Source organism: Phacochoerus africanus, chromosome 10 (genome assembly GCF_016906955.1).
Source record: "Phacochoerus africanus isolate WHEZ1 chromosome 10, ROS_Pafr_v1, whole genome shotgun sequence".
In the NCBI taxonomy this organism is placed as follows: domain Eukaryota; kingdom Metazoa; phylum Chordata; class Mammalia; order Artiodactyla; family Suidae; genus Phacochoerus; species Phacochoerus africanus.
Genome location: NC_062553.1, coordinates 80,887,618 through 80,904,570, shown reverse-complemented (window position 1 = coordinate 80,904,570; position 16,953 = coordinate 80,887,618). Strand labels below are relative to the sequence as shown.

General features: G+C 45.6%; 1 protein-coding gene across 1 annotated transcript in view; it reads left to right on the top strand.

Annotated features, from left to right (window-relative positions):
• The window catches only part of ARHGAP10 (Rho GTPase activating protein 10), a 370,863-nt gene that overhangs the window by 100,780 nt on the left and 253,130 nt on the right, over positions 1-16,953 (top strand). The window lies entirely within an intron of this gene.

Here is a 16,953-nt window from a genome sequence, read left to right as displayed (position 1 = left end):
TTTCAGGAAGTGCCCAGTGTGGTCTTGGAGAGTAACTGTGAAAAGCAAATTAAAATATGTTCTGCTAAGTGCTAAACAGGATGCTAGGGTGGGGCTGCCTGGAGTGATGCGTTGCTAAGCCTGTGTTTCTTGGGAAAGACATCATGGAAGAAGTGGTATTTGAACTGGAATCTGTGGGACAGAGATGCAGAGGGGGGCTTTTGTATAGTTTTTCAAGCCCATACCCCTCAACCCAGTGACTAGGAGATAAGGAAGATTTTTAAGGAGCTAAAATGGATGTCAGTGCTTTCTGAGAACTTGTAAAAAGTCCTTTTTTTTTTTTTTGTCTTTTTGCTATTTCTTGGGCCGCTCCTGCGGCATATGGAGGTTCCCAGGCTAGGGGTCAAATCAGAGCTGTAGCCAACGGCCTACGCCAGAGCCACAGCAATGCAGGATCCAAGCCGTGGCTAAAACCTACACCACAGCTCACGGCAAAGCCAGATCATTAATCCACTGAGCAAGGCCAGGGATCGAACCCGCAACCTCATGGTTCCTAGTCGGATTCGTTAACCACTGCGCCACGATGGGAACTCCAAAAGTCTTATTTTACTTCGAATTGTTACATAACAAAAACATGTTAAAGGCCACCTCCTAAAAAAGGAATGCAAAGTGACAGCTATAAAAGTAGAAATATTCTCAAATTGGTACTAAGAGTTTAACAAAATCTTAGCTGTCACTTAATCTTTAAAAGTGCTCAGTATGTCCTGATGTCCTAAATTAAGTGATGGTGCAGCATAATAATTAGATATGCATAATCAAGGCTGAGTCATGGGTTCTATCCCTGGTCCTGGAACACATGCCATGGGCATAGCCAAAACAATGCTTCTCCCTGAAGACTATTAAAACATTTAAAATATGTATGTAATGTGTGTTTGAGAAGGCAAAGACTAATGCCATTTTTTTTTTTTAAAGGCTTTCATTTCCTAAATAAATGTTCAAATGTAGGACTTTGGGCTTCAAGGGATAAAGACATGAGTCTGGATGCTCAACAATCAGGAAGACCTTCTTTGTTGGTTTCGAGCCACTGGGTGTATATATTCACATCTCTCTAAACTCACTAGGCTGGTTATGTATACATAGTTCAACTAACCCAAGTGCTGTCAGGACAAAGGCATAATTCCTACCCTGAGTGGTTGACTGTCCACTGGGGAGGAGGTTGCCAGAAGTGGGCTTTGTGGTGGTATTAATTATTGGGGAATTTGGACAAGGCACTTTCTAGGCATCGTTTCTGGCCTGAATTGACACATCAGAGTTAACCAGGGAAGGAAAGATGGACGTGAAAGCCTGGTTTCTTCCTACAGGGAAAACAGATTGAATTTGGGAAAGAGCGAGGGCTGGGTTTGCATCTCCCCACCGCCCCACACTAGTGTCCAGTTCTGTAGCTCTTACAATGATTGTTGGAAGGTGGAGAGAAGCCCCATCGAGGAAGTCGGGGTTTCCCTCCAGGCCTGAAAATCACATCTCTGTGAGTGGATGTGCCATGACCTTGAAAAGGTCAATGTTGCCTTTCCCAGGATAGCGTTTTTCAAGTGAGTAGTTTTTCTTGGTAATGCTGCCAACCTTGACTGTGAGAGTGTGTGACTTGAGGTGGGGATCCGGGTGCATTTGGTGGCCAAAATGGCTGTGTGGCTTCCATGCCTGTCCCCTGAGGAAAGGCCTGTGTGGTGTTTCCCTGCCAGAATTCCCGAGATGTTCTCGCCGCGTGGCTGGACATGCCGTACTTATCTGAGGTGGGCAGCTGTCCAGGAATCTAAGGGCTTTTAAAATAGTGCTGTTATGTTTATGGTGTTCTTTGGAAAGCCCTTCATGTTGCATTTACTTCTCCCACATGGGCCCTCTCCTCCGGTCTTTCTTTCCATTTTTGACTGTTACAAAGCTGTGACTCTCAGTTTGTGCAGGTTCTGACAAATCAGGGCCAGTCGTGTGAGGTCCAGAGATGGAGGGAAACTTCAGGAAAAGGGGAGAGAGAAGGAAGAGCGTGGAGGATGGTACACAAAAGGCGCCTCCCTCTCATCCAGAGGGGCTGGGGGATGGCTGGTCGGGCCAGCAGACCGAGGGGGTGCATGGCCCCCAGCTGCTTTCCTTCCCCTCTTTTTTTTTTGGGGGGGGGGTCTTTTTAGGGCCACACCTGCGGCACATGGAGGTTCCCAGGCTAGGGGTCCAATTGGAACTACAGCTGCCGGCCTACACCACAGCCATAGCCATGTAGGATCCGAGCCGCGGCTGTGACCTACACCAGATCCTTAACCTACTGAGCGAGGCCAGGGATTGAACCCGAGTCCTCATGGATACTAGTTGGGTTCATTAACCACTGAGCCATGATGGGAACGCCTCTTCCCCTTTTGAGCTAGGAAACCCTGTGTGTACACAGACTTCTTAGGCTTTGGAGACCTTTTTTTAATTTTATTTTATTTAAAAAAAAATTTTTTTTTTGGCCTCTCTTGTTTTCCCCCATGACAGATTTCACTCCTGTGAAAACACTGGTCCAGGGAGCGCTTGCTGGGTGCTTAGCCCAGAGCAGTAAAGACACTAGGCTGCTGAGGACCGCAGGCTTTTGTTACCAGTTTAGGTGGTTACGGGCAAGATGCAATGGGTGTTTTCTCAGCCCTTGTCTGATTTGACTCACTTGTCCTCATTATTCTTTCATTGCCTCAAGGATCTTACAGAAGCATTGGATTGACCGATTTCTAGATCTTTGGGGGTTTTTGACACTGATTTTTGTTTCAAACTCTCTATGATTTTTTTTTTTTTTTTGCTTTTTCAGGGCCACGCCTGCGGCATGTGGAGGTTCCCAGGCTGGGGGTCGAATCGAAGCTGCAGCCGCCGGCCTATGCCACAGCCATGCCCGAACCCTGACCCACTGATTGAAGTCAGGAGCAAAGCTGCATCCTCATAGATACGAGTCAGATTTGATTCTGCTGTGCCACAACAAGAACTCTAGCTTTTTAAATTTTTTTAATTTCAAAAATGCTTCACGGTATTATTAGAATAATATAGATTGGTTAAAATGAATTAAGTATCTTTTACCTCTTGGGATGAATTTTCATGATATTCTTTCTTTGGTACACCTTAGGGCAGTGGTTCTCAAAGCTGGGTCCCTGGACCAGCAACAGCATCACCTGGGAGCATGTTAGAAATGAAGACTCTTGGGCTGCAACCCAGACCTACTGAGTCAGGAGCTCTAGGGTGGGTCCACCAGGCTGTGTTCTAATAAGCCATTCAGGTTCCTATATCCCTACATCAGAGCCTCTGGCCTCGGGTGCCAGTGAAATCTCTACTGGCTTTCATGGTCTTTGAGCTATGTCTGAATGTTGAAAGATCTGTCTGAAAGTTGGAAAGTCTATAAACTGCCTTTTTTTTTTTTTTTTTTAAAGGGCTGTACCTGCAGCATATGGAAGCTCCCAGGCTAGGGGTCAAATTGGAGCTGCAGCTGCTGGCCTATGCCACAGCCATAGCAATGCAGGATCCGAGCCATGTCTGAGACCTACATCACAGCTCACGGCAATGCCAGATCCTTCACACACTGAACGAGGCCACGGATCAAACCTGCAACCTCATGGTTCCGCGTCGGATTGCCTTGCCTTTCCTCTGCAAGACGTCGGGAACTCCTGTTTCTGTTTTGGAGATAGTTTCATTTGTGCCATATTTTAGGCTCCACATATAAGCGATATCATACGGTATTTGTCTTTCTCTTTCTGACTTATTTCACTTAGTATGAGAATCTCTAGTTGCATCTGTGTAGCTGCCAATGGCATTATTTTGTTCTTTTTTATGACTGAGTATATCCCGTTGTGCATATGTACTGCTTCTTCTTAATCCATTCATCTGTTGGTGGCCATTTAGGTTGTTTCCATGACTTGACTGTTGTGAATAGTGCTGCAGTGAACATAGGGATGCGTGTATCTTGAATTATAATTTTGTCTGGATATATGCCTAAGAGTGGGATTGCTGGGTCATATGGTAGTTCTATATTTAGTTTTCTGGGGGACCGCCATACTCTTTTCCATAGTGGTGGTACCAGTTTACATTTCCACCAATGGTGTAGGAGTATTGCCTTTTCGCCACACCCTCTTCAGCATTTGTTGTTTATAGACGTATTAATGATGGACATTCTGACAAATCTGAGGTGGTACCTCATTGTAGTTTTGATTTGCACTTCTCTAATAATTAGTGATGTTGAGCATTTTTTCATGGGCCTGTTGGCCATCCGTATGTCTTCTTTGGAGAAATGTCTATTTAGGTCTTCTGCCCGTTTTTTGAGTGGGTTGTTTGGATTTTTGTTGTTGAGTTATATGAGTTGTTTGCATATTTTGGAGACTAAGCCCTCGTCAGATGTATTGTTTGCAAAGATTTTCTCCTCTTCTGTGGATTATCTTTTTAAATCATTTACAGGTAAAGCAACAAGGTTTTTTTTTCCCCTACTCTGTTGGCAGGCACATTCAGATGGGGAAAAATCCTATTGATAAAAGCATTTCTCAGTTTAGTTTCAAAGCTGTCAAGGATCTAAATTTATGAAGAATTTTTCTCCTCGGCACTGACCTTTACAATTGGACACCATTGTTTTTCTAGTAAGCGTGTTTTAATTCAGTCTGATGCAGATGTCATTGTAAAGCCTGGTTTTCAGGGATGCACTTTGTGGAGGTTGGGATTTTCTTGACCTAGAATCCTCTAGAGGCTGTAGAGGTTACAATCGGGACTAAGTCAGATCAGAATTCTACGATGGGCAAATGTCATGAGCAGGCAGCCTGGGTTCCTTCCTGATCCTTTGTGTGTGAGACCTGGCTCGTGACTCGGTGTCTTTGTCATTGGTGACTCACTGTCATCCATGACCTCGCAGCCTTGTCATTGTCAGATGCTGCTTCCTCATTGAAACTTAATGTTTCCTGTATTTCACCTCCTTGGCCTTGGTCTCTGCTTCTGGGGAAGCGGCTGACTCTTACCATAAACCAGTTAATACTAACATGAAAGAGCAGAGAGCAGACGTGGCTACCCCCCCCCAGCAGGGGTCACCAGAATGTAACCCCCGCCGAACCCCTGCCGTCAGCTGTCCCTTCCAGAGAATTGACTGCTTGAGTGGGAGTTAGTTCAGCTATATCCACACTTTTCACGAGGAAAATGTTTTCATTCAGACTGTGTTGTGAAGTACTCAAAAGTGGCTCCTAGAACAAAATTGCTGAGGGAGAACTGAGGGAAGCTTCCATGTATCCCGTCTTTTATAAAAAGGGGGGTGGGAACTAGAACTCAGTGAGGTGGAATGATTTGATCTGTATCACGGAACAAGTTGGTGACAGAGCTGAAGAGAGAATCTTTGTCCTGTCTGTCTCTCGGTCTCCCAAGGACACTGTTCCTTGCCTCTCAGCTCCTTGTAAGACTTAACATCCCTCCTTCCACCTCTGAGTGTGGGCGAGATGGCTGTGTATCCCCCAGGCAGCTGTCACGAGAAAACGTGAATTGGGTTATGAATTCTCCTGGCCTCAGTATTTCAATCAGCAGGTCACTTAACGGCCACTTAAGGATGAAATGTGAATTGTGGGGGTGTTTTGAAAACCTGCCCTTGCGATGTTCTAGATGGAAGTGCCAGGATTAGTTCCTACAGACTGGGTTCCATCATCTTGGAAGAAGATCCTGGAGACCACAGTGGACCACTCCTTAGAGAAATCCTGCAGCTCCAAGAATCTTTTTCTCTCTCTCTCTCTCTTTTTACAGCTGTTAACTGTGGCATATGGAAGTTCCAGGGCTAGGGGTTGAATTGGAGTTGGAGCTGCAGGTCTGCACCACAGGCAGGCAACACCAGTTCTGAGCTATATCCACGGCCGACATTGCAGCTTGTGGCAATGCCAGATCTTTAACCCTCTGAGAGAGGCCAGGGATCAAACTCGCACCCTGACAGATGTTATGTCAGGTTCTTAACCCTCTGAGCCACAATGGGAGCACCTAGCTCCCAGATTCTTGATGGCACAGAGGAAGCATATGTGGGGAAAACCAGATGTTGGTGACTGAGATGAAAGTGATTCAGAAGAGCTGCACTCTGAAGAAGCTTTGGAAATGTGTTAAATGTGTCTTGCTCCTTGTCTTTTTGAATGTGTGCACCAGAGGGATACCTGATAAAAAGATACCTACTGCCAGAGTTCCCGTCGTGGCGCAGTGGTTAAAAAATCCAACTAGGAACCATGAAGTTGCAGGTTCAATCCCTGGCCTTGCTCAGTGGGTTAAGGATCTGGTGTTGCCGTGGGCTGTGGTGTAGGTTGCAGACATGGCTCGGTTCCTGCGTTGCTGTGACTCTGGTGTAGGCCAGGAGCTACAGCTCTGATTCGACCCCCAGCCTGGGAACTTCCATATGCCGCAGCAGCGGCCCAAGAAATGGCAAAAAAACAAACAGCAAAAAGAGATACCTACTGCCAAAGAGCTTTTACAATAAATATAAAAGTTCTGAGAGTTAAGATACTAAACGAAGATGTCATTGGCAGCAATTTTTCTTAATAGTATATAAAAATGGAGTGTCTTAGTATAAGTGGCATGTTGACTTTAATGGACTGCAGTGGTGATGTGCAGCTGTGGTGATGGGAGCTGTTAGATGTCCGGGGAGAGACTGGTGGCCATGGTTGTGTAAGGGAAGGAAAACGGACTTTGACGTGGTGGCTGCCACGAGGTACCCTCAGATCTCCTGCTGCAGGGAGTGCAGTCGATCACAGGGCCCAGCTGCTGTAAGGTTCCATGGCTATGTTAGTGTGAAGGCCATGCTTCTGGTGTCTGCCCCCAGCCGGTGAGTGAGCACAGCAGGACTAGTAAAGTAGCCCATTCCTGGGGACTCTGGAGCCCTCTGACAAGCAGCCTTGGCTCAAGAGGTCCCTGATGGGAGTTCCGTTGTGGCTCAGCAGTAATGAACCTGACAAGCATCTGTGAGGACGCAGGTTCGATCCCTGGCCTCGCTTAGTGGGTTAAGGATCTGGCATTGCCATGAGCTGTTGTGTAGGTTGCAGATGTGGCTCAGATCCTGCATTGCTGTGGTGTAGTGGTAGCATCTGACTAATGGAGCCCTGGCCACATGCCACTTCCTTTCTGCAAGGTGGCAGGGAAAATAAGCGTTAGTCATTTTCAGCTTTTATAGTGGAAGGTGCTTTTGCCCGGTTTGGGAGGAGAATTCCTCAAACATAGGAAGGAGTTTCAAGGACTGGGCAGCCCCAAAGGACAGATATCCATTCCCTATAAAGTTTATGCCTGGTTGTAAGGCAATACCATTTTCCCATGAAAAGATTTAAACAAAAAAACTTTGAGGTATTCCTATATGTATCTTTTAGATAATCAGATGTGTATTTCATTATTTAGTTGATTACATGTGTGTTTGTATTTACAATTAAATGATCAGTGTATACTTTAGGAATATTTTCCCCATTTACTTCATGAAAAAGTTATTCCAGCTCTTGACAGCTTTTTTTTTGGCCATGCCTATGGCATGTGTAAGTTCCTGGGCCAGGGGTCAAACCTGAGCCACAGCAGTGACAATGCCTAGTCCTTAACCTGCTGAATTACCAGGAAACCCCTCGATAGTTTTGACATGTGTGTGTGTGTGTTTCTCTCTGCTTTTTTGGCCGTATCATGACATATGGAGGTTCCTGGGCTAGGGATCAAATCTGAGCTGTATCTGTGGCTTATGCCACAGCTGCAGCAATGCCAGATCCTTAACCCACTGCGCCAGTCTGGGGACCAAACTGGCAACAGCACAGAGATGAGCTGGATCATTAACCTACTGTGCCCCAGTGGGAACTCCTGACATTAGTATATCTATCACAGACACATTCAGAATTTTTCAGCACAGCTTTCTTTGTGGCCACAGCGGTCTGAATTCCTTGAGATACAGCCCCTTTTAAGTCTCTTTCTGGGAGTTCCCAACATGGCTCAGTGGTTAACGAATCCGACTAGGAACCATGAGGTTGTGGGTTTGATCCCTGGCCTTGCTCAGGGGGTTAAAGATCCGGCATGGCCGTGAGCTGTGGTGTAGGTTGCAGATGCGGCTCGGATCCCGAATTGCTGTGGCTGTAGCGTAGGCCAGTAGTGGTAGCTCCGATTGGACCCCTAGCCTGGGAACCTCCATATGCTGGGAGAGCAGCCCAAGAAATGGCAAAAAGACAAAAAAAAAAATCTCTTTCTGATGCTTTCATTGGAAATTTTATCTTAAGCCACAAGTGCCCCCTTACAGCACACTTGGACAGCCTCACTTTAAAAAATTTATCCTTGAGATGTCTTTTGACGCCTTTCTGAGTATAAATACTTCTTGTTCTTGCAGAGTGAGCTTTACAAAATTACTGAACACTTAAAAAGTGGAGGTCATCTCTAGAATGATACCTAATCTCTTACATTTCTTAGCTTTTTCTTGTTTTTGGAACCCTGACTATGATCTCTAAGCACTCGAAACTAGATGTGATTGGGGATGTTTTAGACTCAGATTCCTCAAACCCTTCTTTGTTCATCATAGTATGGCAAGAATGCTCCTTCGGGAGACTGTAAGAATTCTTATGTAAGGTAAGTCCCTTTTTTCCTGAGGGGCTCCTTTGGGAAAAATATTCCTTATGTCCACATAAGCCTGAGAGTTCCTTGGCACCCTTTCTCAAGGTTCTGTTTCAAGGACAAATAAGAAATACATCTTTGCTGAAGAAGGGCTTTTTTGCCGCCAATCTTGACATTGGAATTGGAAAGTAGAGTTTTCCCTTTAATGAGATGGGAATGTCTGGAAGGTCATGGGAGAACATAGTGGAAACTCTCCTTTGCTTTCAGATCATGCATTCCTCTGGGGTCAAGAATACTTGGAATCCAGGCTTAAAATAACAAGGGCCATGGGGAATGGCCATCATCCCTTCTGTTTGATTAGCCTCAGGCTGTCCTTCTTACTGCTGAGTGATTGAGAAGATGCTGTGCTTCTCTTGGCTTGTTCATTATTATACCTAGACTGAGATATTAAAAAATATGGGATGTAGTTCTGCCTTTGTTGCCTTTTTTACTGAATATGGGTTTCTGGTCTGAAGCTCCGTTCTTGTTAGAATGTGCATCAGAACTTGGCCTTTGAACGCCAGCGGTAGGGAAATTTCCCTGTAGTGGAGTCTGGTTCTCTCCTGGTCAGTGAATATTGTCAACAGATTCTCGGCTCTGGATTAAACTCTAGGAGTACTAAAGATACCACCCTACCTTTCCTTACTGTTTTAGACATTTAAGTTCTCATATCCACATGTCTTACGAAAAGGAATGTCAGACCTGACAAGTGGGAAAAAATTGAATCCTCTGAACTGTTATATAATAATCTTGTTCAGAGTTCCCATTGTGGCTCAGGGGTTAAGAACCCACCATAGTGTCCATGAGGATATGGGTTTATCCCTGGCCTCGCTCAGTGGGTCAAGGATCCAGTGTTGCCACAAGCTGCGGCACGGGTCAAAGACGGGGCTCAGATCTGGTGTTGCTGTGGCTGTAGTGTAGGCCTGCAGCTGCAGCTCCAGTTCGACCCCTATCCTGGAAACGTCATAAGCTGCAGGTGTGGCCCTAAAAAGGAAAAAAATAATCATCTTCTTTTACTTTGGATTGTGAGGTTCTGATGGATCCTGTGGTTTGCCATTGTTGAGCCTCACTGAAATGTAATTTACGCTTCTGCCTCTCACATGGCATTGACATGCCGCATGCCGAGTCCCGAGATCCTCCGGCTGGGTAGGATCTTGGAGGGTTCCCAGGCCAGCCTCTCAATGAAGGGATCTGTGATTGTGTCCTGGACACTTGGTCGTGTTGCTTCTGCTTGTAGTATGGAAGGAGCTGGCGGGTCCCACTGCCTTGGTGGGTCCGTTGTAGTTCTTGTTGAGTTCCTCTTGAAGGCAAACCCAGATCTGCTCTCGGCTTCTCCCCATCAGACCTGGTTTTGTCCTTTTTAAGCAAATCTAAATGATTTTTTTTTTTCTCTCATATGGTAAATGTTTGAAGACAGCTTTCATCTTGTTCATCTAAATGTTCTCTTTCTTCCCAAACCAATCAAATACCATTTTTTTTTTAAACCTATTCTTCCTGAACCATTTTTAGCCTTCTGATCTCACATTCCTGTCTTTTTTTTTTTTTTTTTTTGGTCTTTTTGCATTTCTTGGGCTGCTCCCCGGGCATATGGAGGTTCCCAGGCTGGGGGTCGAATCGGAGCTGTAGCTACCGGCCTACACCAGAGCCATAGCAACTCGGGATCCGAGCCGCATCTGCAACCTACACCACAGCTCACGGCAACGCCGGATCGTTAACCCACTGAGCAAGGGCAGGGATCGAACCTGCAACCTCATGGTTCCTAGTCAGATTCGTTAACCACTGCGCCACAACGGGAACTCCTCACATTCCTGTCTTAACCCAGTTAGAGACTGTGTCTCTTAGAATGTAACCATGCTGTTGAGATAGGTTCTGAGCTTACAGGATACAGTTGATAGAGTATCTTATTTGGATCTGAGCAATACAGGGAACCTTTGTCTGTGTTCATGATCATCTCGGGCAATGGATGACCACTGGACTTGATGCTGAACTTGCACTTAACTCAGATTTTTTTAGACCCTAAAGCCCATGTTAAGTCCACCATTAACTTGACCTGTACTGTTGTTAAGAGACCTTTTACACTTGAGCATTTGCCTTTTGGTGCTGAAACCTGGTCGATTGCTTTTCCAGGCAAACTCTGTGGCACTGCTTTTGAATCCTTTTTAGCCTGAGAGCTACTTGAACTGTGTTCCTCTCGTCCAACATTCCACCTTCCTGCCACCCAACTTTTGGTGCCCTGCAAATAAGGCAAATGTCTGTTTCAGCACATAAACAATCAGATACAAGTAAGAACACCTTATGCTGTGATTCCCAGAAGGATTCTCTCAGGCAGGGTTCAGTCAGCCTTGGCCCATGGGCCAGACCCATCTTGCCTCTCGTTCTTGTAAAGGAAATTTTGTTGCACCAAAGCTGTCCTCATTCGTCGATCGATACGATGGCTTTGTCGCTGCAGTGGCAGAGTTGACTAGTTCCACCTGAGGCTGTTTGGCTCAAAGCCTAAATTATTGACCATCTGGTCTTCTGTAGCTCAAGTTGGCTCAACCCTGCTCTAAGGTGAGGCCACCTGAGTCATGAACATGTTTTGTGTTTATGTAGATGCATTCTCTTTCTAAGCAAAACCATCCAAAATTCTTTCCAAGGGTTTTTATAACTCTTCGAGTGTGTGTAGCTGGTTTAAGTATCTAATGGGGGAAAAAATAGTTCCGTAGTCTCACAGATGTGGTTATAAATTTACATTCTATATTTGCTTTCTCCCTCTCTCTAAATCATCTGATTTCTAATGTGTATTTGAAATCTTTTCTCCATATTACTCCTTCAGCTGTCTCTTTGAAATTCAGAAACTTTCCCCATCAGAAAAGACCGTAGTTTTAGGGGCAGTCCCTGAACTGGTATGGTTTTGTCTCTGGGGAAGAAGACTCATGTTTTGGCATTAGGAAACTTCCTTCATGCTTGTTACTAACCGATACTATGTAATACTTATGTGAAATTATAAAAGGAACTGAGGGATTTCATGGGGTCTCCATTCTATTTTGAGAAAAAGAGGAAAAAACTATCTTTGTTGCTAGTGTTCAGCAGCTCCTTCGTGATTTTGTCCTTGGATAGAATGCTTAAGGTTCAGTTCAGAAGTTACATACTCAGACTTTGTTAAAGAAGAAAAATGATAATGAACTTTAAACAATTTTTAATTAAAGCATATTTTACTTTTTAAACTTTTTTTTTTTTTTTTTTGCTTTTTTGGGCCACACTCGCAGCATATGAAGGTTCTCAGCCTAGGGTTCAAATCAGAGCTGTAGCCCCTGGCCTACACCATAGCCACAGCAACGCGGGATCCGAGCTGCACCTGCGACCTACACCACAGCTCACGGCCACGATGGATCCTTTAACCCACTGAGCGAGGCCAGGGATTGAACCTGTGTCCTCCCGCTGTGCCACTCCAGGAACTCCTAAAGCGTTTTATATTAAAGAGTTGGATAATAGTGGTGTCTGTCACAGCTACCTCTTTCCTAGTTTGGGACATGTGCTTAAAGACCTGCAAACAGTAAGACAGAAACCCCTACTGTTCTTTGCCTACACCAAGGCTAGTGCTTGGCAGTCAGATACTGTATCAAAATCTCCAAGTGAAGGACAGATGACTGATGGCTTTATGTGCAATCTCTGTGGCCTGGTGCTTTTGTGCAGGACAGTGTTGACTCCAGAGAACGAAGTTTTGGGGTTTGAACTAGGTGAGGTCTGCGTGTAGCCATGTTATCGCTGTTCCCATCTGGTGTCCACTGAGCATTTCTACGTCCTGTTCTGTTGGCTGGTGGAGCCCTTTGAATCTCTTCCGTCTCCCTCCCTTGTTTCTGACTTCCTCAGGGGTTTTAGTGCCCCAGAATTGTTGTCCCCCTACCCTTGTTTTTTTTTCTTTTTTTGCCCTGCATCCTATGGAGTTCCTGGGCCAGGGAGCAGATCCGAGCCCCAGCTGCGACCTGTACTACAGCTGTGGCAATGCCAGATCCTTATCCCACTAGCTCCTTGCCAGTCTTGCTGGTTCTCTCCTCCTGTCCATCCCTCTCCGGACCGACGGCGCTGGGTCTGGACCTCTCCTTTCCATGCTCCGCCGCATCCGCCTTCACTTCTGTGACTCCCAACATCAGCTCCTGGCTGACACCTGCCAAGTTTACATCTCCGATCCGGACATCTTTCCCGGGCTGTGGACACTTGTCTCTGGCAGCTTGTTTTATTCATCTTTTGATGGTCTCCCAGCATCTCTGAGGTACCATGACCCCTTGGTGCTTGTTCTCAGGTGCTTTTCCTCGGAATTTTCCTATTTCAATAAAGAGTGACATTGTCTATTCAGCAGCTCATGGCAGAAATCTGGGAGGGATCCCGGAAACCCCTGCCTTTTCCACATCCAGTTCATCACCAATTACTTTGGTTCCTCCTGCAAATCTCTCAAATCTGTCGACTCTTCTCTGTTGTCAGTGCCTTACTCTAAGCCACTACCATCATCATCTCTCTCTCTCTCTTTTTTTTTTTTTAAGGGCCATACCCACAGCATGTGGAAGTTCCCCACCTAGGGGTCAAATTGGAGCTGCAGCTGCCGGACTATACTATAGCCACAGCAACTCCAGATCTGAGCCACATCTGCAACCTACACCACAGCTCACAGAAACACTGGATTCTTAACCCATCGAGTGAGGCCAGGGATTGAACCCTCATCCTCATGGATACCAGTCAGCTTTGTTTCTGCTGAGTCACGACAGGAACTCCCAAGCCACCATCATCTATTGCCTGTACTGCTCTGGAAGCTTCCTAACTAGTTTTTTTCCTTTCCATTTTCCTCACTTCTGGTAGGTTTCTCTCGCTCTCTCAGAAGAGCCAGAATAGTCTTTAAAAAGACCATGGTAGGCAGCCGGAAAGTGCGGCCACCGCCTTTCCCATCACGCACCACACGTTCGTGGGGAACCTGGTGCTAAACCATTCATAGACGACCTGCTTCTGCGTCGGGGTTTCGTACGTAGCAGAGCAGCTCCCTCGCTGCGATTTATTGGAAGTCAGGCCTTGACACAAGGGTTTGTTTAAAAAAAAAAAAAGACAAAAAACCCCAAACCAACAAAAAGTAAAAAGACCATGGTAGTAATCCCTTTTTTAGAGCCCTTTAGTGGCTTTTTCCATCATGCCCGCAATAAAATAACCTTTTCCTTGGACCCACTGGCTCCCATATTCCGGTCCCCTCCCTCTCTCACCTGTCTATTCACTTCTTGTTCTCTGTGCCCCAGCCACACTGGCTTTTTGCTATTTCCTGTGATCCTCTGACTCTTCTCCTCGGTCCTTTGCCTCTGCTGGTTTCAGGCTGAAGTTCCCCTTGCTCTTTGCACCACTCAGTCCTCCTCATCTTTCAGATTGAAGCTTAAGTGTCACTTCTTTGATGAAGCCCTCCCTGAGCACATTTCTCCTTGTATCTCCTCTGATTGAGTCCTCACCGCAGCACCACTTCTCTGTGTTGGGAGGAATGCTGAGGATTTGCAATTACTCATTGACTCATGTGTCCACATGAGATGGGAGGTTCCTCGGGGCAGGGGCTGCACTTGGGTCATTCATAGTTGTGTCTTTAGTACCTGGCACTGGACCCTCAGCACGTGTTCATGGCATGGAATAGTTGATTGAGATGGCAGCTTGGAATCGGGGGAGTAGCCCTTTGGGACTTTCACTGAAGTGCTATATGGGGGTTAGACCTGGGCTCACCCTTGCATGATTTCTCATCTTTGTTCCTCTGTGACCTTGAGCAGTTACTGGCCCCTGTGACCCCAGCGTGAGGTGCTGGCCTGACGTCTTTGGTGAGTGGGCCAGCCTCTGCTGACGATGTATCATATGTGGGTTTATTCAGGACCACGAGTTGGCCAGGCCCAGATGTGGAAGCCTGGGAGATAATGCTGATGCTAATAGAAGTGAGCCATGACTTCTTTTGAGAACTTGTGTGTTTGTTGGATTATTATTATTATTATTTTTTGTCTTTTGTTGTTGTTGTTGTTGTTGCTATTTCTTGGGCCGCTCCCGCGGCATATGGACGTTCCCAGGCTAGGGGTTGAATCGGAGCTGTAGCCACCGGCCTACGCCAGAGCCACAGCAACGCGGGATCCAAGCCGCGTCTGCAACCTACACCACAGCTCAGGGCAACGCCGGATCATTAACCCACTGAGCAAGGGCAGGGACCGAACCCTCAACCTCATGGTTCCTAGTCGGATTCGTTAACCACTGTGCCACGATGGGAACTCCCTGGATTATTTTTAAAATGTTATAGTTGACCTCTCTTAGCTGGTTTTCCAGGTGGAATGTGGAATGTGGAACATTGCAAATCATTTTGAAACTTCAGGATCCCTGGCATGTGGCTTGTTGCATCCCTGCTCTGTTCTTAGTATACAAGACTCTTGGCTTGGCCCTTGGTGTGGGTCATGTGTTCTACAATGTGGAGAGGATAAAATTATTGTGTTCTGAAGATGATTCTGCCGCCGAACTAGTTATTGCTGTTAGTTCTGTCGCCTCAGTAACAATTTTTTTCTTTTAAAAATTTTGTGGAGTATAGTTTACTTAATATATTGTATTAATTTCAGGTGTGTAGCAAAGTGAATCAGTCATACATATAAATACATCCACTCCTTCTTCCCATTTAGATTATTACAAACTAGAGAATAGTTTTTCCTACCTAGAGAGTAGAGAGTAGTTTTTCCAAATGATTGAGTAGATTTTCCCGAGCTATATTGTAAGTTCTCGTTAATCGTCTATTTTAGACAGTAGTGTGTGTACATTATTCCCACCTTTTTCTTCTTCTTTTTTTTTGTTTCTTAGGGCCATACCCTCGGCATATTGAGGTTCCCAGGCTAGGAGTCAAATCAGAGCTACAGCCACAGCAACACCAAATCCAAGCCGAGACTTCGACCTATACCACAGCTCACACCAAGGCCGGATCCTTAACCCAGTGACTGAGGCCAGGGACCAAACCTACAACCTCATGGTTCCTAGTCACATTTGTTCCCGCTGAACCACAACAGGAATGCCTCTTCCCATCTTCTCAATTCCTTTCTCCCCACAATGGTTTCGTCTATGGTAACTGTGAGAAATCTTTGAAATCTGTGAGTTTCTGTTTTATACATAAGTTCTTTTGTATCACTTTTTATTAGATTTCACATATGTGATGTTATATAATATTTGTCTGTCTCTTTCTGAGTTACTTCACTCAGTATGAGAGTCTCTAGGTCCATCCATGTTGCTGCAAATGGGTGTCAGCAATGCACTAACACCTAAGTAACAAATGATCAGGATGGGACCCAGTGGCCGGCCTGGGGAAGAGAGTTCCAGCTTGGGATGTCTCGAATGTAGGCATGATTGATATTTTCAGGATTCCCCATCTCCCAGGATGAGTGGTCTCTTGGGGGAGAAACCCTTACATAATGAAACATGGCAAAGGAGCCTTTGGTTAAATTAATAAACTTTTCCTGTTCGAAGTCATTTCTTTTCCCCTTGTAATTTTAAGCTTGAATTTCCGTGGGCCTTTTTTTTTTTTTTTGTAAAAAGGAGGGATGGCACATTGTTGTAAAGTGTTTTGAGCTTTTCTGCACTCTTCTGGGTATTTCTGGAAATGGTGAGAACACTGCTGCTCACCAGCATATTGTGGTTAAATGCATCCTCCTTGGTAAATATCCCATTTGCAATTGCACGTTGTCTTTTTAACCTTTTGTTGTTGTTGTTGTTGTTGTTGCTATTTCTTGGGCCGCTCCCGAGGCATATGGAGGTTCCCAGGCTAGGGGTTGAATCGGAGCTGTAGCCACTGGCCTACGCCAGAGCCACAGCAATGCGGGATCCGAGCCGCGTCTGCAACCTACACCACAGCTCACAGCAACGCCGGATCGTTAACCCACTGAGCAAGAGAAGGGACCGAACCTGCAACCTCATGGTTCCTAGTGGGGTTCGTTAACCACTGCGCCACGACGGGAACTCCTCTTTTTAACCTTTTTTATTAAAAATTTTTAGGAAGTATGATTGATGTATGGTAATACTGTATGAGTTACAGGTGTACAATACTGTGAGTCACAATTTTTAAAGGTTATACTCCATTTATAGTTATTCCAAAACACTGGCTATGTTGCCCATGTTGTACAATATATCCTTGAAGCTTATTTTATACCTAATAGTTGGTACCTTATAATCCCCTGCTTCTGTATTGCCCCTCCTCCCTTCCCTCTCCCCACTGGTTACCATGAGTTTGTTCTCTATATCTGTGAGTCTGCTTCTTTTTTTTCCCTTTTTTGTCTTTTTAGGGCCATAACCACAGCACATGGAGCTTCCCAGGCTAGGGGTCTCACGGCAGCTACATCTGCCGGCCTACACCACAGC